The sequence below is a fragment of the Papaver somniferum genome, unplaced genomic scaffold (assembly GCF_003573695.1).
Source record: "Papaver somniferum cultivar HN1 unplaced genomic scaffold, ASM357369v1 unplaced-scaffold_35, whole genome shotgun sequence".
Taxonomy (NCBI): Eukaryota; Viridiplantae; Streptophyta; class Magnoliopsida; order Ranunculales; family Papaveraceae; genus Papaver; species Papaver somniferum.
The window spans coordinates 5,582,778-5,605,781 of NW_020645971.1; the positions used below are offsets into that span (position 1 = coordinate 5,582,778).

A 23,004-nucleotide genomic window follows, 5' to 3' on the forward strand; every position below is an offset into this window, starting at 1 on the left:
ACATATTGGCACTTTGTTGAAGAAATTACATCAACTACTTCGACAAATCATCTTCGAGAAGCTAGCAATCCAAGAAGCAAGTCCTCAATGTATTTAAAGAAGCATGAAGACTCGAGAACACTACTATTAGAAGAGTAACACAAAAGAAGACTTCATCAACTAACAATTTTTATCACAAAAGCATAACAATTATTAGCATTCAAGACATCGTTCATCAAAATTTGAAAGTCTCGATTCAAAAATTTGCAAGCCAAGATTTAAGTGAAATACTTATCAGGGGGAGCATCATAGTAAAAGATATTTTACTGGACTATCATGTTGTACTCTTTTTCCTTCGTCAAGGTTTTGTCCCACCGGGTTTCCTTTGTCAAGGTATTAACGAGGAAACATATGCATGTCCAACTCTGTTCTAAGTTTTCTCACAATTGTACTCTTTTCCCTTCGATCGGGTTTTGTCCCTTTTGGATTTTCCTGACAAAGATTTTAACGTGACAATTAGCTTAGATACAATGGTCATCTAGGAGGAGTGTTATAAACGGCAACTTATTATGTAGATGCCCACTTTAGTGGGACCCTATTACTTGGGCACCAAGTATGTAAAATCCATAAATAGAGTCCCAAACCTTTGTATTACATACACATCTAATAAGAAATCTCTCTCTTTTTCCCCTCTATTTTGTGTCTCTTTCTCTATTTCACAAGAAAATTAATACATTTTTCATTACATACGCAGACCCCGTATCATTGTTATAAAAAGACATGCACTTTGAGTCTATGATCAAAGAGTCAATCAACGGACATGATTTAACGTGGATCCTGATCTGGCGGTCGGGAAGTTGCGGATGGAAATTTTGGTTGGACGGCCAGGATTCTTCGGTAATATGTAGGTGCGTCATATAAAGCCCAATTATAGAGAATTCTCGAACGCTCTCTTTTCTCTCTTTGCCTCTCCGAAGATACCTAATTACTCAGTACAGTGAACCATAAGGGTTTCATATTCAACAAGGAAGAGAAGAAAAACTCAATTCACATCACCATCAGCATCCATTATATTCTTCTACATGGACTCTTGGGTCTTACCTCAACGACAACATAAAATTTCTACTAATTGACGACTTCGGTAAGATATTTAGGTTCCTTATTAAAAATATTTCGTTGAAGCCTTCCACATCATCATCCTCCGTGTTTAACAAATTTCGAGCTTTTGTCTCAATTCCAAACGAAATTTCACGTCCTAAATCGATTTGTATCTCAATTTTGTGATTAGGGTTTTTGGTTGATTAATGTTGTTTTCTTAGCCACAGTTTGATCTTTATAGCAGATATCCAGTATTGACGTACGCACATTGCAAATGGATAATCAAGTTGAATTTCCATGAATATATTGAATATTTAAGGACTACAGTTATTGGCCAATACACATTCACCTAAGACGCCACGGGTCTGTGGTGCAATGGCAGCACGCCTATCTCCAAATTTCCGGCTTTTAGGATCTTGATTTTCAGTTCTGGAGCCTGCTCACATGGTCAGATTTCTTATTTGGCATTCTCTTTGTTACTTAGTTTGATTTTGGGCGCTATTCTGTGTGTTGATCTTAGGTTCTGATCAGGTTATTACTTCCATATAGAGGCCTCTGGCGAATTATCATGTTTCATGTTATAGATTCGCGAGGATATTTCGCAAGAGCTTGATTCAGAAATACCTGGAGTAGATATTCAATGTTTGGAATAGTTGTAATGAGTTCTGCACAATTGATTGTTGTTCTTCATATGCTAAACAGTTTTAGTTACAAAAGCAGGTGCAAACGCATCAACCAAAGAAGAAATGCGAAGCCACAGACTCAGATAGGGACTGATGAGAAGGTAAAATAGATAAATGATTCGAGCCAATGCTTACTGGAGCTTTGCACTACCTTTCTGCGCTAGGAGCTCCCATTTAGTAATATAGCTCATGTTGAGGGTAAAAGAGCTAGAAGGATCTTGGGGCGATACGGATTGGTCGAGAAGGTAAGACTTCACTTGGATATATTGGTTTGGTTTCCTAATGAGGTTTACTTTATTGAGTAGCTTTTAATTTGTGTTTATTTATATTATTTACAGTATATATATTGGTCAAAGTCGTGTTTGTGGTTTTCAGTTCATAGATTGCTTCATTATGTTTTTTCTTCTTTCAAAAAAATGAAGAATTTTTTCTTTAGTGTTTTTAAACACGTTCATCTGTTTATATTCACAGTTTGCACAAGTTTTAGGTGATTTGGTTTAGTGATTGTATTTTAAAATGTTTTTTAATTACTGAGAGGACGAATCTGTGGTATTGTTTGTTGAATCATAATCTTTTTAACTAACCTAAATTTGTTTAGTTAGGTTTTTAGATTGCGTCTTGGTTTAGCTAGAGTGATCTGAAAGAGACTTTCCCATGTATATTATATGCTTCTGTTTGGATTAAAATCATATGTATGACTCACTTCTCAGACGCTTGAAGACAACATTTTGGAGTTGTTATCCCTATACGATGAGTATTCCATCTCCGCAGATAACGTTTCATATTTAAAGTTTCTGTTAATTAGAATTTGATGATATATAGAAGGTGATAATAGCTCATTAGAAACAGGTTCACTGTACAGTTTCTTCTCTAATTTCTGCGAGAGAATTTATTACATGTATCATCGATTTGTCTTATCATTCTCTATGGATATAAGTGATGCAGTCACCGGCATCTTCTGCAACTACGCGATGACATAGGTCCTAGAAAGGGAAGTTGTCTCTGTAACTGAATTTATTTAGTATTTATTTGCTTATTATTTGTTGGCTGTTTCCTTCATTGGCCTCTGCGAATTAACATTACATATTTATACTGTTTGATAACTAAACTACTTAAGTTAAATATTTTCCTAGGTATTTGTCCATTGCTGCAAACTATGTCCAAAAATTTCAATTTCTCTATAACCCACTAATGTACTATGTATGCCCATTGGAGTCATTTATGTCTTCCTCACTCTACTTCAAGGTGAACCATACATATTAAATAATTTTATGCAGTGCCTAGCTGAACTTAATGACGACCAACATGCCTAAACCTAAACGCCACATGACTAGGGTTTTAGGAAATCTTTGGCATTGGCAGTTTATTTGATTTTCCTTTGAACCACTCCACTTACATTATTATACTTGGATTTTTTGCTTTGAGAAGTACAACTCATAAAAAGATAATAAAATTCCTAAGAGAGTACTAAGAAAGCATATCTAATGGTGGACTATTACGAGATATAAAGTTCTTATGCAACGTGAGTGTGGTTTAAAACTTAGTGAATGTGGTTTACAGAATCAAGGATTTGAAAGGAAACAAAGTCAAAGTTTACAGCATCCCGTAAGACCAGATTCGGGCATTATCTTCGTCCAGCGACATGTTTGTACAACCACCCAAGGAGAAATAGAAAAACAGGTAACTCCATTACTTATTACATGTAATTCTGGAAATGTGTTGTATATTATAATTCTAATTCCACTGGAATTGTAACAAGGATCTATTGAACTTTGTGTTTATTGTTGCATGTTTGCGAATTTTGCATTCTTAAGTATTGTTAATTTTTTTTGTACTTTTGTATAGAATGCAATAGATGTGATGAGGTAATATTGATGGTTAAGGGTGCCATTATTCCAAACTTTTTTTCTCTTAATTTAAAGGGAAAATACATGAAGACGAAAAAATTTTCTGTGTAATTTTAGCATTCAGAGTTTATTTTGTAATTCAAGATATTGATCTCCCATAAACTCTCTTACAGGATCTACTGGGCTCACTTTGGATAATATAGTCTTATATGAATTTGATTATCTTAGAGATTTGGAGTTTGACTAAGCAATTGTATCCATTTTCTTCATCCAGGTAATACTGTATAGCTTTCCATTTTTGTTGAAATTCGGATCTTAATAGTCAGCATTGAGATCCGATAGACAGTTAATTTGCAGAAACATTTTCAGGCTTATTTTAACTGAAAAGTGCAACTGACTTGGATACATTCAAATTATACATGTTGATTAGTGTATGTTGTTGCGCATAGGTGACAACTCGGTCTGAATAAAGAGAGTCTGAACTGTAGTTAACTCTCCAATCTTTTCTCCAAGTCTGCAAAACAATGAAACACATAACAATGCTATTTGCAAGTTCCCATCAATTGCCTGCCTTTTTCAAAATTTCTTTTGCAAGTTTGGAGGAAGGGGCAGTTGCTAACTTAACCGGGTTAGTATTTGTACATCTAATCTATGCTGCTTTTGGAAATGGTGGTATTAGATGTGTAAATAATAACACGGTATCAGTTGAGAACAACCAATGTTTGCACCTGTTTCCCACTTGCGTTATTTATAGAAGCACATTCCATTTGCTTCGTTAATGCATTATAGATGCACAACTCACATTTGAGCTATTTAGGGTTCATTTTGTTCCCGGTTGTCAGTTGTGGATGATAATTTAATGTTTATGGTGTTTGGGTAGGTTTCACGCTTCTTTGGTATTCCGACCACTTGCTTGGGTTAGGATTCAGTATTTGCAGGTTCTCTCGACAACATTAGTTACGCAGAAAAGCCATTCTCAGCTGGATACTTGAATTCGGTTACTGAATTGAAATCAGGCTTTCGCTTGAGCTCTTGAAACTTGACTGGTAGTTATGAGGCTTCATCTAAGGAGGCGTAGCCTCGAGTATTTGTGAAGAAGCTTTGCAAAGTCCCCATGGTGTTCCCTGCCAAGGAAATGAGGCCCTATATGCCTCCTTAGTTTGTTTGTGTTGGCAGTGGAAAACTATATTACAAAGATCTTGCAGGGTTTTCAGACTTCTTGGTTTGTTTACTATGGTAGGTTGTCTTAATGCTGGTAACTAATTTTGACATTACAGTCTGAGCAAGGTTAAGGTCTTTAGGTCCTTTTAAAGTACATCCTCCATTAATTAGTGACTTTTATGGTTTCCTTTTTAGCTAATTGTTTCTTTTTTACACCACGTTGCAATGTTGTTAAAGAGTATTAAACAAACTAAAACTGAAATTTTATTTCAGTTATCGGCAGTGATATGACGGCAAACACAAACCCTCAAGGAATCCTTAATTTATGCAAGGTTAGTAAATGATAAATACAAGGCTTTTAACCTTAGTTTGAATTCAATAATTTCAATGTAAAGTGGTCTCCCCTGGAGAGAAAAATGTGGTTTGGGTATTCATTTGAGTTCTGAGTTGAAAACAAATCTATGGGATTAGACAAAATATGAGATTACCAAAGATTAGTGACCGTTATCATCAGAAAGTTCTAAGCTCTTTTAAATGTTCTTTTGATGGCCATTACCATCTTTGTGTTAAACATGCAAAATGTCCATGTGTATTGGGAGCTTCCATTGTGGTTCTTACATCTTCTCTTTTGGTAGATAGCTTTGAATTTCATCCAGACCAACATTCACTTTCATGTTTGCATTTATCACGTGTCTCCTCTCTTTGGATAGTCCAAATCCTTTAAGAAAATACTGTACTTATTTGATACCATAGATTAGAAAACCTAAATCCAGTCATGTAATAACAAAAGATATATAACAATCTTAGATTTTTGCTAATATATTATTGATTGTTGGATGAATCGCAGGCATGATAGGAAGCAGGCACCTAAGAAATATTCTGAATCACATTAATGGGGGAATTCAGGGAACAAGCATTACTCATAAAGAGAGTCATTATTTTTATCAACTGAGAGTGATTTTCTCATCTTAGAAGAATGTCTCTCACACTGATAAAGTCCTTGAAATAGCCCCTGCTTCGAGGAGGGTCGTGTGTATACTTAAGCATGAATTCTACATCTTTTGCTTCCGAAAATTATGATGAAGAAGTGCAGTTGTATCCCAAAGAGTTTCTAAATCAAGTTGAGCTTACGTATATCATAAGCCCTGCCTGTTATTCTATAAGACAGGGCATCCTTGAGGCACGAGATTAATGGTAACGCAGCTAGGGATCAAGAAACTGATGCAGAAGTACTAACCGGGTTTTTTGTTGGGAAGAGAACAATAATAAGACGGAAAGTGATGAATCAAGAGATAGGAAACCATTTTACTGCTGACAGTGCAACACTTGCGTGATACTGGCATGAAGGTGAAAGTAATACTCATTGTGGAATGTATTCAGTCATCATGAAAAAAGAAGAGTTCCTTGATTTGTCAAAATCTCAACCACAAGCATCTCAGTTCTGGACAGGTAACAACTATTTGCTATGTTATATGCCACCTTCATTGATATTCGAATCATGTATGATCGGTAGATAATGCAATGTAGATAGATATTGCAGAAGCTTTGTCTTTTCAAAGATCAAACGAGCGAAGCTGGCAGCTTATCTTCTAATTGCCCTGTCATGCAACCAAATATTGAATTGATGGAATCGAAGGTTTGCATTTCCATAATTAATTCTATCTCCAATGATATTGACTTCATTTTTTCTTCTTCGATTGTCTTATTCTTTGTTTAGATAAAGACGAGCAAAGTAAACAACTGTTGTCAGGGAAGAGAAAGCATTGAAATATATCCCAACAACAGTTGACAATCTTACTTATGGTATACTGATCGAGTATCTTTATAATATTTTGCTTACTGAGCAAGAAAGATAACTTAGTGAAACAAATGAAAATAGTGAATAGCTGCGACAATCTTACAAAAGCTCCAGATTCAGGTGTGATCCCATCAGCTTAGACCACCAATCGCAGTTCAGTCAAGATCCAACTGCTTGATGTAACCAACAGGAGAAAGATATTCATCTCGGAGTAACTGTTTATCCATGGTTTGTGAGATTTGTTCAATTTCCATGAGTAAGATCAAGTTACAGTGTCAGTGCTACCAACAACAAATCAGACTTAGTGAGGTGGAAAAGCAATGTTCACAATAACCGAGTATAGTTTCTCAAGATGCTTGGATATTTAGCAGTGCAGTAGAGGATAAGTGGTTGCATTAAATTAAATTCAAGCATGAACATGTGGAATATCAACAATGGAATAATGGTTGCAATGTCAGTACCTATCACATATCTGTAATACTTTATTTTAATAGTTCCGAATCTGTAGATAAGGATTTGATTCACAGCCAACACAAATAGATCAACTTCAGAATCTATAGCTTTTTCTTTACCCCAGATAAACACAACATGTTGGTTTCGAAGAATAACCTTTTTTTGGAATTTAGCGAGTAACTGTTTGTCGTGTGACTTTGTAAAATTTGTTAATTTCGATGATTAAAATCAAGTTACAGGTTCGGTGAACTGGCTTACGAGGTGAAAAATAAATGTATACATAATACACGTGCATAACGCAAATATACATAAGTACAGACGATTTCCAAAATCAGTTAGAATTCCGTAAACGCTCAAGCATACGAATCACAAGCTGACATAAAAATTAGGCTGTATAAACCAACAAAATAACAAGGTTTACTACTACATAAATCCGAAAAGTAATAGAATTTTCGTACTACGACAAGTGAAGTTGGAACGGTATATACAGGGAGAACAACATATGTACAAGATCACAATTTCATATATTATATCCAATAATAGGAATCTAAAAAGCATAGGATTAAAGATCATTACAATAGGATCATATATATGTACAACGAAAGGAGAACACAAAAACACGAGCTGACAAAGTTCACAAAATATCAAAAATTAGACAAAGACCGGAATATCATCACGTTTTTGCCAATTTGAATTTCAGAAACGTGGTTTACCTCATATACATGCTTTTATATTCTTAGATGGTCCTGAAAAGAATTAAGACAGTTAAAAAGGTTGATAAATTTTGTGTGTGCCGAATTTCTGGATAAAAAAACTGATCCAGTTTTATTTGAGATTATCAAGAAATGCATGGTACACGATCCATGTGATGTGGACTTCATGTGCGTGAAGAATGGAGAATGCAGCAGATGATATCAGATGAAACATACCGAGAGAACACAACAGATAATATCCAATATATCACCCTCGCGACAATGGGAAAGAAGTGATTATCCACATTTAACATAAAGTGAATAACACAAATGTTGATCAGCACAACCCATATCTGTCTAACATGTTCAACTGCCATATTAACGTTGATATCTGTTGGTGTGTAAGGGATGTTAACTACATATACAAACATATCTATAAAGGTCACAATCATGCAACACTAATAGTCAGTGAATGTAAGTGAGGTGCAATAGTATATTGATGCATAGTATATTGGGCCATCTAAGGCTACCTGGCGTTTATATGATTGCTCAATACATCAGGAAGAATCTAATGTAGTTCAACCGTCTGTTCATCTTCCAGGAAAACAAAGAATCGTGTATGATTCAACTAAATCAATGGACAAGGTTAATACTGCTGCAGAAAACTATAAGCCAACATTGATGACATTCACCAATAAAGTTTAACTGGATTACATATGAAAGTTTAACTGTAAAAAACTGCTTTATCATTGTAGTTTAAAACTCTCATAGATATAAATGATTTTATTTTGCAAAATCATTGGTTTTACTGAATTGCATATTTCCAAAATCGTTGTGCACACGTCGTATATTAAAATAGATATCAATAAGAGACTTCGCCTAATGTGTTGAAACGCTCATATTAGTATGGACATAAGTCCTAATTTCTAAATCTTAATCTGAAATTAAGCACGTGTAACTCAATATAGTTAAAAAGGATACAACTTTATATCTGCAACATAATTAAGTTGGAGATTGAGAAAATAACCCTGTGATAAGTTCATACCTGATGGTTAACGTGAAAAACAACGATTTGATAATACAAATAATAATAATTTTTTCTTTGAGTAGCAACATTACCATGACCAATCAGAGATTGCCAAATAATTAGATACATGCAAAATATCACTATGCTATTGCTAAATTATAAAAAAAATTCTAGAAAACCCAGAATACTTTATAGATACCTTCAACTATTCCATGGATTTTCTTAGGTACGTATATGCATTCTTTAGTTTCTTAGTTGGAGTAATTAGGTAGGAACTGAAGGACAGTATCGTTTTCCACTATTATAAACTGCAAATTTATAATGTCCATCACAAAGGATTTTACTAAGCCAAATAAGCACATTTGTACCTTGATAACGTCTGCAACAGAGGATCTAACTAAGCTAAATGCATCTATGTCCCATCACCACTTACTTTTAAATATATGAGTTCATTGAGTTGTATTCCCTTGCAACTTCTGTTAATCCGAATTACCAAAAAGGTTGGGCTGACAGGGTTAGTAATAGTGGCAAGGATAAGGTAATAATTTAGATATATAATATGACCCTGCAATGCAAGCACACTTGACAACATCTCAGACCCTTGAAACAGTGCAAAATAAAAATGGGTACAATTGGTACACGAATATAAAATTCTAAATATCAGAATAATGTTTGACAATATAATGATTAAATCTAAAAGGATATGTATTTTGACAGCATAGTGTTCAGTTTTAATAGCCTATGTTTTATAATACCACAATGGTGCTCATATTTGAAAAATTCACCGCAACAATTCTGAAATTCGATGCAAGAATAAACTAGAGCATGTGATATATGTACAACTAAGTCAAACATTTTTTTTACTAGATAATTGCCTTCATTCTCATTACTGGCAAGCCAAGCAACATATATTAGCACCACTCTTTTAAAACTCCTTGGTGAATTTTTCTAAATCAATCTTTAATTCCAGCTGCAAGATTCTCAACCTAAAACCTAGAATAAATTAAGTGATTCCATATTAGATAATCCATTTTTTACGGAAAAAAAGTGTGATACTACATATTCGACGGATAGATTCAAGCATCGCTCCATACCCATAATATGGATTCATCACTGGATTCCTCTTACTTAAATTCTCAAACGAAAAAAAATATAAAAGAAAAAAATACAGGTTTTTGTGATAAGCAATAGTATTAAGGTTCAGATAAATTAGATTTTAAAAAATATTAGGTAATAATTTTTTTAAAGGAAAATATCGGGTAAAGGTCGGGTATGCATGTATAGTAAAGTCATCTCTAATCGGCTATAGATAAATACTAGCCTATTTTGATCCGGGCAATGTCGCGCAGAAAAATCCAAGTAAACTTAATTGTACTATTTTTGGAATCCGAATATTACAATTTTAATTTAAATTGCTGATAACTTAAAAATCAACAATTTAAGTTATCTTAGGAAATTGATTTCCTTAATCGAAGAAATTAATACAATTTTAATTATATGGAAATACGTTTAATCCATTCTTACAATTGGATGACACTGACGAAATCAACGATGTAGGAAAATATTCTGCAACTCATCTATTGTCACGTGGCAGTACAATGCTTGAAGATTATTCATTAGGGAAAACTATCAGAAAATATTCAGAGTCTAATGAGGGGGCGGATACAAAAGACAGTTACTTCCTTGCAACTTACAAAAATAAATAATTTTTATTTTCCAGACATTGTTTTGAAAAAGAAATAGGTGGAGAAGTGATTTCAAATGTTAATTAGTATATTAATTTAATGTTTTATTTGTCCTTTTTGTAGTTGATGATTTCATAGAGATTAATTTTTTTTCAACTTCATACTAACTAACAACACAAAATTATTTGTAGAAAAATAATACTATGGACGACAAGAGAACCCCATTTGTTTAGATCGATGTAGTCAGTTTGATTGATACAGACCAATGTATCACCGTATGTCATGATCTAAATGACTGTCATTCTGAGCTATTAATACCTGCACATGGGACTTGGTGTAACTTTCTTCATCGAAATCTCTAAAAGACTAAGTAACAGAACAGGTATATATAGAGCATCATGATATGAGTCTTTTTTTAAACCATGATCTGGAGAACAAATAGAAGAATGTGGGAAATGTTATTCCAAAGATGAACAAAAAGTAAAATAAAATAAAATAAAATAAAATAAAATCAAGAACGCAAATTATTAACATTCAAAGAATATCTACAACAAAAATACAGTGTAAACATGGATATAATTTGGGATAGAGAAATAATGAAAATATTCAAAGCAGGTCTTATATTATATAGAATATAACTGAAGAAACAATAAGGGAAGCCGAGCGCAATTTAAATACATTTAGATTCAGTTTCGGGTTAAATGACTAGCAAAAATCAAATATGCTTAAAAGGTAATGTTATTCTACGGTTTACATTAAACTTTACGGCTATTTCATGTCTTTTTAATCAAGATTTATTACTACTTTCTTATTTTGCTTGAGGGTGATATACGTACAAAAGCATACCATAATCGGTACGAATACTCTAGAGCTTTTAATTACTCTTTTATAAGGGTTAATTTTTTTTGCCGCAATTTTGTTAATGAGTTTCTGCAAATTTATATTTAGAATCATATTACTCGGTGAGATTTTTTGTTGGTTAATTGCATGAAATGTTATTGTATTATTTTGTTAATATCAAGCATTTTAACACACATCCGTTTTTTGAAGGAATATGATTTATTATCAAACTCAGTTCAAAAAGAAGTACTATCATATGCAATTTTAAGTATGTACTAATCTGCTCTAAACCGATCACAGTCTTGCTGTTTGAAATATTATACCAATCTATTTTTTCTTGAAGCATATGTACAAATCTTTGGGTGATAAGAAGAAAAAATATTACATAATTTTTTTTCCTTTCGGCATGTCTTTCATGAAATACACCGCATCATTAATGGTCGTATAATATGCGTTTTCATGATTGAGGAGTATCTTAAATTCATAAAGAGTAATATCTTCGTTAAATTAACAATAACATGTAATGATCATTGAGGGTCAAACCTCTTTTACCTAATGACAATTGGTTACAAAATGGAATATTTTTAAGTTCCAAATTAAACAGACTGATATACTAATTGGTTTTACTGAACTGGGAGCTTAGACGTACTAACGCGTTAGTTTCACGTTATTGTAAACCCTCGCCTTCGCCTGACCAGATTAGACTCACAAACATGTTAAGCGAATCACATTTATTCTGCCAAGAAAAACTATCATATTGTACTTTCGAAGAACAGCACCAGTGATTTAGTGATGAGGTTGCAAAGAAATATAATATGTAAACTTAATAACACTATAATGAGAGGTTGAGCCAGGGCCGTAAGGCCTCGGTGATACCTAGTCATTGTTATAAAAAGGTATGGTGTTTGTCTCCATGATGACAAAAGCTATCAGATGGACGATGTTTAATATAGACCCGATCCGAAGGTCGGGAAGCTCCGAATGGAGTAGTCATTAGACGGCCCAGAAAGACTCACGCTATTTAAAAAGTAATACCAATTTTTTTTTTAAACACGGGATTCTGTTACATTACGTAGATATATACAGTTCAAATCAATAAAAGTTTTGTGTTCATCGTTCCCGGTCCCCGGATCTCTCTTTCTGCCCTAAACCTCTCTCCCGCTCTCCGTGTTTCCCAATTTCGTCAGCGCACAAAGAAAATATCAACAATTAGCATAGGTGTTATTATTGACCTCATGAATTTCAGAGTAAGTGAAGTATTGAGTTAGCATAGGTGCTATTATTGACCTCATGAATTTCAGAGTAAGTGAAGTATTGGTTTAGCTCGATTAGGATTCTGTTGTTTCTCTTATTATAGCTGATAATATGACTATTTGATGATTGGGTTATCTAATTTTGTGCATTGATGTTCTTTTTATTTTTGGTTTGTAAAATTCCTAATTGGTCGATTGATATATAACAGGTAACTGATTTGGGATCTCTTTTGTTGTTTCTCACCAACATAAATCAAGCAGAAGACGATCTCCATAGGTGTTCCTGCCTAAAGGTAATATATTCTTAACATTATTTTTGATGGATAAGGTTTAAGCACATTTGATTCTCAGAGGTACTAAATTTGGTTTATTTTTCATCATAAAAAGAGTTTATTATCGAGGAATAAGGTTCATATCTTTATATTTTGATTTTCGCAGCGAGGGACTAAGTCATTCTTATTAACAAATCAATTTCAATTTCAAATACCTTGGTGAGACAGATCAATTTCAAATTGAAGTTTGATGAATAAACAAAGAAAATAGTTAGAGAAATAAATTAATTTGTTCATTTTTGATCTTTTTGATAGGAACTGGAAGGTCTTATGTGATGAGTGAGTGAATCCAATACACCTGTTGGTGTAACTTCGACGACAATTGGTAATTTATCAATTTATATAGAAATCTCTTACAGAATCTAACATATATCAGTGCATTTTTTTAATGTAATACCTAATATAATACCTTGACTTAATACTAATTAACATGTGTTCTTTCCTTACCATAGATTTATGTTTCCTTCCTCTGATAATATGCCTAATAACTTCAAGTTCCAGTCATGTTGATTATGATTACTAATACCCTTGGTGTGATTATTAATATTTGGAACTTTATCCGGTAATAATTTAGTGTATCCGAGTTCTCTGAGTTACATTCAAACTTGATATTGTGTGAAAAAGTTCGATTGCTTATGTCTCAAGAGATATGGGGAGATGAGCTAACTGGTATTTGGTGCAAATGTGCCTCGGGTATTTTTTTTTCCTCATTTCTCTTACCTGTAAGCAAGAGCTTGGAGATATTAGGTGTTTAGCATTGGAAAAAGTAGTAGAAGTCCTTTAGCTTCCCTATAGATATGGATCCCTAGGATGCCCCTAAATAGTAACCCGGTGATAAATCAAGCTGGTGAGTAGATATGAACATTTCCTATACCTGCCACATATGGATGCAACATCAACAATATGGGTATGGTTTTGGTGTTTGTGTTTGTTTCTTCCTTTAATAAAGCTTCTGTCAGAGTTTGTCAAACGATTACTGTGGAAATAAGCATCGGCTAGCATGTTGTAGTTTTTTTTTTCCAAAATTCACAATATAAAGTAGATTTGGGAATCAAATGTTGTATATATTGATCTTTTTGTATTCATGGGATACCGAATTATGGAACTGCAGTATTCTCTTGGTCATATACGCGGCTTGACACAACTGCATGACTTAATCCGTCTTCCAGTAATCCCTTTGATCATAAAGTCATCGGTCTCTGAATTTCCCACCTGCCATCGTGTAGTTTACTATTGACCATTCTCAACCATCTCTTGCTAACCTCTCACTTTTTTATTCTTTGTTTGCTTTTCAGCCTCCATTAACCTCTACCCCTCTGTATAGGAGACATAAACCAAGAAATAAAAATAAAATAAAGCTCCTAGATGAGTATAAAATAATGGTCCATTGTAAATAGTAGTTAAATAAAAAATCACTGATTAATAGTCAATAGTTTATCTTTGCATTCTTCGTTGCACCAGGTATAAAATCTAATGGGTGCGAAGAGAGGGGTATTCTCCTCGGCTAGAACTAGAACTTACAAGATACTCGATTAGTGTTACTTTTGCACTATATAAAAACCAACAATTTTGTTTTAAGATATTGCAGCTGCAGGGGTCTAGCATTAAACACTTACAATTTTTTTGATCAGGCAAAAAGGATTTTATTCTTGCACAAATGCACAAAGGAGTACCGGAAAATGTTATTTGTACATGTGATGCAGTCCTCTGCGAGGGTGACATCAATTGTGTTGACAGGTTCAATGTCTCTGATGCCAAGTTTGAATCCAGTCTGCAAACAATGAACAACGGTTAGATCAAGTGGGATACATTGGTTACAATATACTAAATCTATTCCAAGCCAGTGATGTGATTTTCAATTGAGTTGTAGTAAAAAGGTTCGTTGAGACTTGTGAAAGCAAAAGAATTTAGACTTAAAAATTAAAGAAAACTTAACTCAAAATTTGATTTCAAGATATGAGAAAATAACCAAGACACTGATTCCACTATTACACATGAATGAATGATGGCAAATAACCCAAAACTCTAATTATCTTTAAGTCCCTTATTTTCTTAACTCACAAATAATCAGGCAAATTCTCAAAATTAATTGTATCCCCTAAGCATAGATTATATAATCAAAGCGTAACCTATCTAATTGAATCACAACTAATGAAGAAAATTATGCAAACAATTAAAAACTCTGCAAAAGCAGTGATTGAGTGAATTATAATTAAATATTAGAGAAAATATAATAGTTACCAAATTATTCATGCGTAAAGAGCTTCCTCATTGCCTTGGTTGTGAGAGAATTAGCACATCATCATGTTGGAAACACGCTCGAAATTCATTATTATTGCTCAAAAATGGTTTACAAATGATAAAAAGGAGAAATATAATGAAACCGGGTTTGTAACAGTTATATGCGTTACAAACCAGAACGACACACAGTATGTGTCACTGATACTATAACAAATAAGTCTGTCTCTGATGTACGACCCTCGGCTGTGAGTCGTTATCACTGTAGAAAAACGATTGTCTTTGCTGGTCTGTTCTTCGTGTTCTTCAGCTATGCAGCATCAGAAATGGTGACTCTCTGCAACTTTCAATTTCTCGCCTCTGAGATGTTCTAAATCCTCCCAATTCTCTCTGTAACCCTTCAGTGATACCCTAATAGGCTATTTATACTCAACAGGGACAAGAATCTTCGCTCATTACTCCGGAAAATCCTTCCAATATTCGGCAGTAAAAGAAAATATTTTGGAGATATTTTCTTTCCTTTCTTTCACAATCATGTAGCTGTCCGACCTTCCTTGTTAATCTCAGTCATGCTCCAAACACGCTTAGAAGGACTCCCTGGTGAAGTAAAACTCATGCAAGAACATTATCTTCACGTTATTTCCCGTGAATGTCTTCTCGGCCAAACAAACCTCCCTGTTTTCTTCTATCCACAATTACAGCCCAGTTTCACCGGTTCTGATGGACTTACCAGTCCTGTTTTTAGATGTAACGGGCCCATATCAATCCATTTGAGTGATTGAATCACTCCATAAGTCTCCAAGATCAAAAACAGCAACTCTCGGGTTTTCTCATGCAAAACCCGTAACTCCCTGATTTCTTCTAACTCGAGTTCTAGCCAAAATCCAACGAACCAAAGACCCAAAACAATCCTGTTAGGCTCAAAGGAAGATACCCAAACTGTTCCAGCTCTTTAGTCTCACTGAAACAAGCTCAAATTCACAACCCTAGTTCTGACATTGAAACCAAAAATTTCCCGCCAAAACATAACTTTTGAAATGAAGAAGACGGTTAGCCCTTATCCAACGTCCTAGGTGCCGAATAACAAATGGGTGTTGTGGAAAAATGGGCTACACATAGCCGTGGGTGACACATAGCAAAAGTGGGGGTTCGTATAGCAAATGTCCTTCGGGGGTGCTCCGAGCAACTTTTCGAGACGAATTTTCCAACAATATTTATTTCCAAAAAATACATACAAACACACATAACACCATAAGAAGGACGAAAACGAGTACTAACAATACGAAACATTGAGGGACAAATTAGACACATAAATGCGTCTATCAAATACCCCCAAACTTATTATTTGCTAGTCCTCGAGCAAAACTAAAAAATAAAACCGAGTTAATCTCGGGAGGGTTTACCAGATGTGTACCCACAAGACCTTTACTCCAAACCCTAGCTATCTATGCAGAACCTTGGAAAGCACTAAAGAATCTCTTTGGTTGGCATACCTATTGACTACATGAGGAAGTACCCTGATGCGAAATTCCAATTGCTGTACACGAGTTTGCACTCAAACATAATAAAATTCATATAAAGTGACAGAGCTCTACTCAGATAGTTTCTGACATCATAGACCGGAGTCAACCAATGACATGGATAGATTAAGAAGATGGATGTAAAGAAAAACGTGGATGATGTTGACTAAGGTGAACCTATCCTAATGGACTGAGATACTGGTCTGGACTAATATCAACACATTGGCATATACAAGGGAACCAGTGGTCGATAATCCTAACTCTAGGTCAACTCAGCTGGCATATACAAGGGTACCAGTGGTCGACTTTATTGTATTTATTCCGGTTGGTCTGGTGGTCTGGTCTCAATTTTTTTTTTGTTTTTATTATCTCAGTTACTCTATTTCACCCTAGCAATGGTAAAAAGAAAAATAAAAAGAAGTGATCAGGATTCTTTCGATGTTTCCATCACGAGGATATGGCGAAACTACCATGTTTTTTTTTCTAACACCTGAGCTATGTGCTTTTATGAATAGACTCTTCTAGATGTTTCCATCTAATCAGATTGGTTTCTCAACTCCAACAACCAAGACGTTCCCATCCACTTAGATTGTTTAGTGCCGACCTTAATAAGCATAAATTTCTAGGCTCTGGAGTTTATTTATTGCAGCAAAAAGTTTCTTCCCCACCCCCAAACTTAAATCTAACATTGTCCTCAATGTTTCTAATCAAAGAGCAATACCAAAAAGTAAAGTAACATGAGGAATCAGTAAAGAGAGAAGTCGGAAAGATAGTACCTGGGTGAAAAGAGAAATCAAAGACTAATATACAACATACAATCACCTCGATGGTCAATCAAGGGTAAACAGGGTCCTCCAGAGGGACCTCCTCAACATCACCTGTAGGAAAGGGCTCTAAAAAGGGTTTCAATCTCTGACCGTTAACCTTCGAAGAACTACTACCATCCGGTGTCTCAATTTCAACAGCTCCATGAGGAAAGACAGTGCGAACAATAAAAGGACCCGTCCACCGAGAAGGTAACTTCCCAGGGAAAAGATGCAAGCGGGTATCATACAGAAGAACTTTTTGACCTGGAGAAAATGACTTCCGTAAAATATTTCTATCATGCACAAGTTTCATTTTGTTCTTATGCTCCTTCGCACCAACGTAAGCATCTATACGAATCTCGTACAACTCATTGAGCTGGAGTTTCCTATGGGCTCCTGCCTTGTCAAGTGAAAAGTTTAGCTGCTTAACAGCCCAATAAGCTCTATGTTCTAACTCAACAGGTAAATGACATGCCTTGCCATACACAAGACGATAAGGCGACATTCCAAGGGGGTCTTAAACGCAGTACGGTAAGCCCATAAGGCATCAGTAAGCCTAGACGACCAGTCTTTCCGATTAGGATTAACTGTTTTCTTTAATATACGTTTTATCTCCCTATTGGAAACCTCAACCAACTGGGCATCATTCAAAGTTTTGCTAGCATAGTAAATCACATGAAGTAATTTGTTTTCTCGCTGACCTAGCACAACACCAATAGCATAATCTGAAGCATCACACATGATCTCGAAGGGTAGGTTCCAGTTGGGTGCCTGGACTATGGGGGAGGTAGTGAATAAAGTCTTGAGCTTCTCAAAAGCCTCTAAACAAGCATCATCAAAGAAAAACTTAACATCTTTTGCAAGAAAATTGCAAAGAGGTCTAGAAATCAAGATAAAATCCTTAATGAATCGACGATAAAAACCTGCATGCCCTAAGAATGACCTAATATCTCTTACGGTTTTTGGGACCTGTAAAGTCTTGATAAGGTCAACTTTGGCTTTATCTACCTCTATACCCTTAAAAGATACGATATGCCCTAAAACAATTCCTGATTGAACCATGAAATGACATTTCTCCCAATTAAGCACTAGATTTTTTTTCCTAACACCTAGTCAACACTAATGACAAATGATGCAAGCACTCATCGAAAGACGAACCAAATACTGAAAAATCATCCATAAAGACCTCTAAAAACTTTTCTACCATATCGGAAAATATGCTCATCATGCAACGCTGAAAAGTCGCAGCGGCGGTACATAGCCCGAAAGACATGCGTCTATACGCAAAGGTACTAAAGGGACAGGTAAAAGTAGTTTTTTCTTGGTCTTCTGGGGCAATAACGATCTGATTGTAGCCCTGAGTAGCCATCTAGAAAACAGTAATGACTATGTCCAGATAATCTCTCTAGCATTTGGTTGATAAAGGGAAGGGGAAAGTGGTCCTTCCGACTGACCTTGTTCAATTTCCTATAGTCAATACAAACACGCCAACCCGTGGTCACTCGGGTCGGCATTAACTCATTGTTATCATTCTGGACTACAGTAATACCGGATTTCTTGGGAACAACCTGAACGGGGATGACCCACTTACTGTCTGAAATGGGGTATATAATGCCTGCATCTAACATCTTAAGAACCTCGGTTCGAACTACTTCTTTCATATTAGGGTTTAGTCTTCGTTGTATCTCCCTAGAAGGTTTGGTATCTTCCTCTAAATAGATATGATGCATACAAACAGTAGGACTTATACCCTTAATGTCTGCTATGGTCCACCCTAAAGCTTCCTTGTTGTTTTGAAGGACGGTCACTAGCCTACTTTCCTGACCACTATCCAAGTTGGAAGCAACAATCACAGGTAAAGTCTCATATGGGCCTAAAAACACATATTTCAGGGTATCTGGCAATGGTTTTAGGTCCAACTTAGGAGGCTCTTCTAACGAAGGAACTAGGGTAGACTTAGAAAATGGTAGTGGTTCGAACTTAGGTTTCCATCCGTTACTAGTGTCTAACAAAGGGGTTGAATCTAACAAAGCATTCACCTCATTAATCACATTTTCATCATCGAAATCAATCCCAAAGTGAGCTAGGCATTTCTCTAACGGATCTTCTAACAAAGTGTTTGGTAATGACTCCTCGACTAATGTTCCTATCATGTTTACCTCTTCTATGATCGAGTCATCTAGTTCAGAGGGTAGCTTACTAATATGAAAGACGTTCAGCTCAATAGTTATATTACCAAAAGACAAATTCATAATACCAGTTCGACAATTAATGATCGCATTGGATGTTGCTAAAAATGGGCGACCTAAAATCACTGGTATCTGGTTCTCTGGGTCAGGGACAGGTTGGGTATCTAGGATAACAAAATCCACTGGATAAATAAACTTGTCGACCTCAATAAGAACATCCTCGATCACAACACGAGGAATTTTAACGGACCTATCAGCTAACTGAAGTGTCATCTGGGTAGGTTTCATATCACCAAGTCCTAGCTTGAGGTACACATGGTATGGAAGTAAATTCACACTGGCTCCTAAGTCAAGCAAAGCTTTCTCAAAACGGTATTTACCTATTGTCCAAGAAATGGTAGGGGACCCTGGGTCTTTATACTTAGGAGTAGTGTTATTCTGAATAATGGAACTCACGTGACTAGCTAGGAAGGCTTTCTTTTGGATACTAAGCTTACGCTTTCGTGTACACAAGTCCTTAAGAAACTTGGCATAAGTGGGAATCTGCTTAATCGCATCCAAAAATGGTAGGTTGATAGTTACCTCCTTAAAAACCTCCAATATATCATTAAAGTTGGACTCCCTCTTAGTTGGAACTAGCAGCTGGGGGAACCGGGCTCTGGGAACAAAGCCGGGCTCAACAGGACCCTCATTGGTCTCTTTAGAGACTCTATCAGTCTCCTCATTTTCTCGCTCAGAAGGGTGAACTACAACATGTTCACTTTCAGGCATGGTGACCTTATTGTCAACTTTCTTCCCACTCCTAAGGGTTGTAACAGAATTCACATGATTGTACGATTTCTCTCCTTTTAGATTAGGATCAGTATGACTAAGGCCTTCCATCTTCTCTCTCAGTGAGAAACTTAGCTATTTGGCCAACTTGAAGTTCTAATTTAGCAAGAGACTGGGAATTATTCTTAAAATTCTGCTTGGTTTCCTCTTGAAAACTAACCTGTCTCTTTATTAACATTTCCTGGCTTTGTGATAGCATATCCTTACTCTTTTTTAATATACTAAGAGATTCCTCTAAGCTAGTCATTCTATTCTCAGAAGGGTTCTGGAACTGGGCTTGACCTGAAGAGTTCTTAGCATAACCAAAACCTGGGGGAGGATGAGAATTACTAGACTGCCCTTGATTCTTTCCCTTAGACCAAGAAAAATTAGGATGGATCTCCAACCAGGATTGTAGGTCTCTGAGTATGGGTCAAACTTATGACGGTTCTCAAACCTAGCATTGTTATAGACAACATGATCTTGCTCTTCACTGACCTGACCTTCCCAAAATGAGTTATCGATCTCTATTCCACAACTAGAGACTTGAGAGGCTTTATTGGGTTCAACAAGAGACCTATGTTTAGGCTGATTTAATTCCAAAGCTTCTAACCTTCTAGACAAAGCAGCAAACTTAGCATCTGACCCGATGCTTGTATCTACTATATTTGTGCTACTTTTATTGACCAAGAGTCTTTTAGGGGGTTCAACACAAGATTCCCACTGTTGGGATTTTTCAGCAATAGCTCCTAAGAAGGTAAGAGCATCATCAACATTTTTACAGGTGAACTCACCAGCGCACATAGACTCGACCATGGCTTTGGTCGAATAGTCTAAACCATTATAAATAATCTTTACAAGTTTCATCTTATCAAATCCATGGTGAGGACACTGGGATAGGAGATCATTGAATCTCTCTAAAAACCTATAAAGAGACTCTCCCTCTTGTGGCACACTAGCACTAATTTTATGCCTAACAGCTGCAGTTTTATGCTTAGGGTAGAATTTCATATAGAAAGCAGCAACAAGTTCCTGCCATGTTTCAATGGACTCAGGTGGTAGGTTGTTCAGCCAGGTCTTGGCTTTATCTCTCAAGGAAAAGGGAAACATCTTAAGTTTCAAAACTTCATCAGTGAGGTCTTTTATTCTAACTGTCCACCAGATTTCCTCAAAGTCCCTAATATGAAAATAAGGGTTCTCATCATCTTTTCCTAAGAATATAGGGATCATCTGAAGAATACTAGGTTTTATCTCGAAATTAGCCGTATTGGCTGGCAATTTAATGCACGAAGCTCGGTTGGTCCTAGTTGGGAACATGTAATCTTTCAAAGTTGCCATCGCTGGCACAGCTGAAGTACTAGGGGTACCTTCCACACGAAGAGATAGATTTTCAAAACTGAAGTTTCCAAAAACGAGGCTCTCAAAAGAGGAGTTTTGGAGCTCCCCGCCTTCACAAGAAGAACTACTAGGTTTATCACTAATCAAAAGACCTAGAGTGTTTCTTTTCCAAGCCCGCTCTCTAATAACCTCGGGCATACACTAGAAAAACAAAAGAAAAAGAAAAGTACTAAAAGGAAGGGAAGTTCTATGCAAACACAAACAAGGCTGACTTCACCACAACAAACCTACTGATTTCTAGCAAACAAAAAGCATGATGGATCCACTTAGATTGTTTCTAGACCAGCTTCTAATCCTTCGAAAGGGAATTCGTTACAATTTAAGCAAACCCCTATAGAATCAATCCGAGTCAAAGTAAGTTGAATAGAGGCGAAGGAAGCTGCTTGGAGCTTTGATACCCAAGGCCTCACCGCATTACAAGGCGGCGCAGTCACGCAGTCAACTCACATAAACCATTATGAACTTCGAAGTATGCTTAAAAGAGTAACCAATATTTTTCGAACGACTTTCCTATTAAGCTCGTTACCCTATAGGTCTCGTTCTAGTCAGTATTTTAATCTTAGGTTCGCGTTTGGTATCGTTTTCTTAAGGCGGGCAAGAAGAGAACGGTTATGAAATCCGAACCCTTATCTTGTATGGCCAGTCCTTGCCATTTACTAGGAAATTAAAGCAGCCGTTTTCAGTTCCTCGACATATATTCACACGAAGGAAGACAGTAACTCGCTGACAGGGGATTCGCGATTGTTTCGACAAACTTACCTCCCGTTCCAGACGGGGGATGAACCGTTGTAGTCGACTCGGGCCACGACTCCTATGTCATGTACGAACCCGAGGGGACGAGGTGATATCGTAATCACCGTCCTTCTCTGCAAACAGTTTAATATTTAAACTACCCTTCCGCAGGGTTTAAAAATAATGTCCCAAAGTTTAAAGTCCAAAGTCCAAAAATAAAGTGCAAAAGAAAAGGAAAGTCTAAAAAAAATTAAAAATGTCTCTCTTTTTTTTTCTCTCTTTTTTTATAAAATAAAAAAAATATTTCTTCTTCTTTCGATCCTTTCGCTTTGCCTTTTACTCCAAGTCTTTAAGTATTCACCAAAAGCTTTGGAAAAATTTCTTTCGCTCCAAATTCCAAATTCTGTAAGGAAAAGACAAAAACCCAAAAACGTAAAGAAGAACAAAAAAAAAAATAAATAAA

The 23,004-nt window shown here is 35.8% G+C and overlaps 1 long non-coding RNA gene across 7 annotated transcripts; it reads left to right on the forward strand.

Moving 5' to 3' along the window:
- The first annotated feature begins 655 nt into the window (after positions 1-655).
- Positions 656-7,136, forward strand: LOC113342223. Of its 7 annotated transcripts, none has more exons than XR_003356522.1 (9): positions 660-1,120; positions 1,322-1,524; positions 1,798-2,005; positions 3,321-3,440; positions 3,781-4,235; positions 4,488-4,843; positions 5,042-5,100; positions 5,616-6,217; positions 6,309-7,136. It is a non-coding gene; the product is annotated as an uncharacterized LOC113342223 (long non-coding RNA). The 7 variants fall into 7 exon arrangements; XR_003356525.1 differs by having other exon boundaries at positions 3,781-3,881; positions 4,057-4,843; XR_003356524.1 differs by having other exon boundaries at positions 832-1,120; positions 3,781-3,881.
- Positions 7,137-23,004: the final 15,868 nt, after the last annotated feature.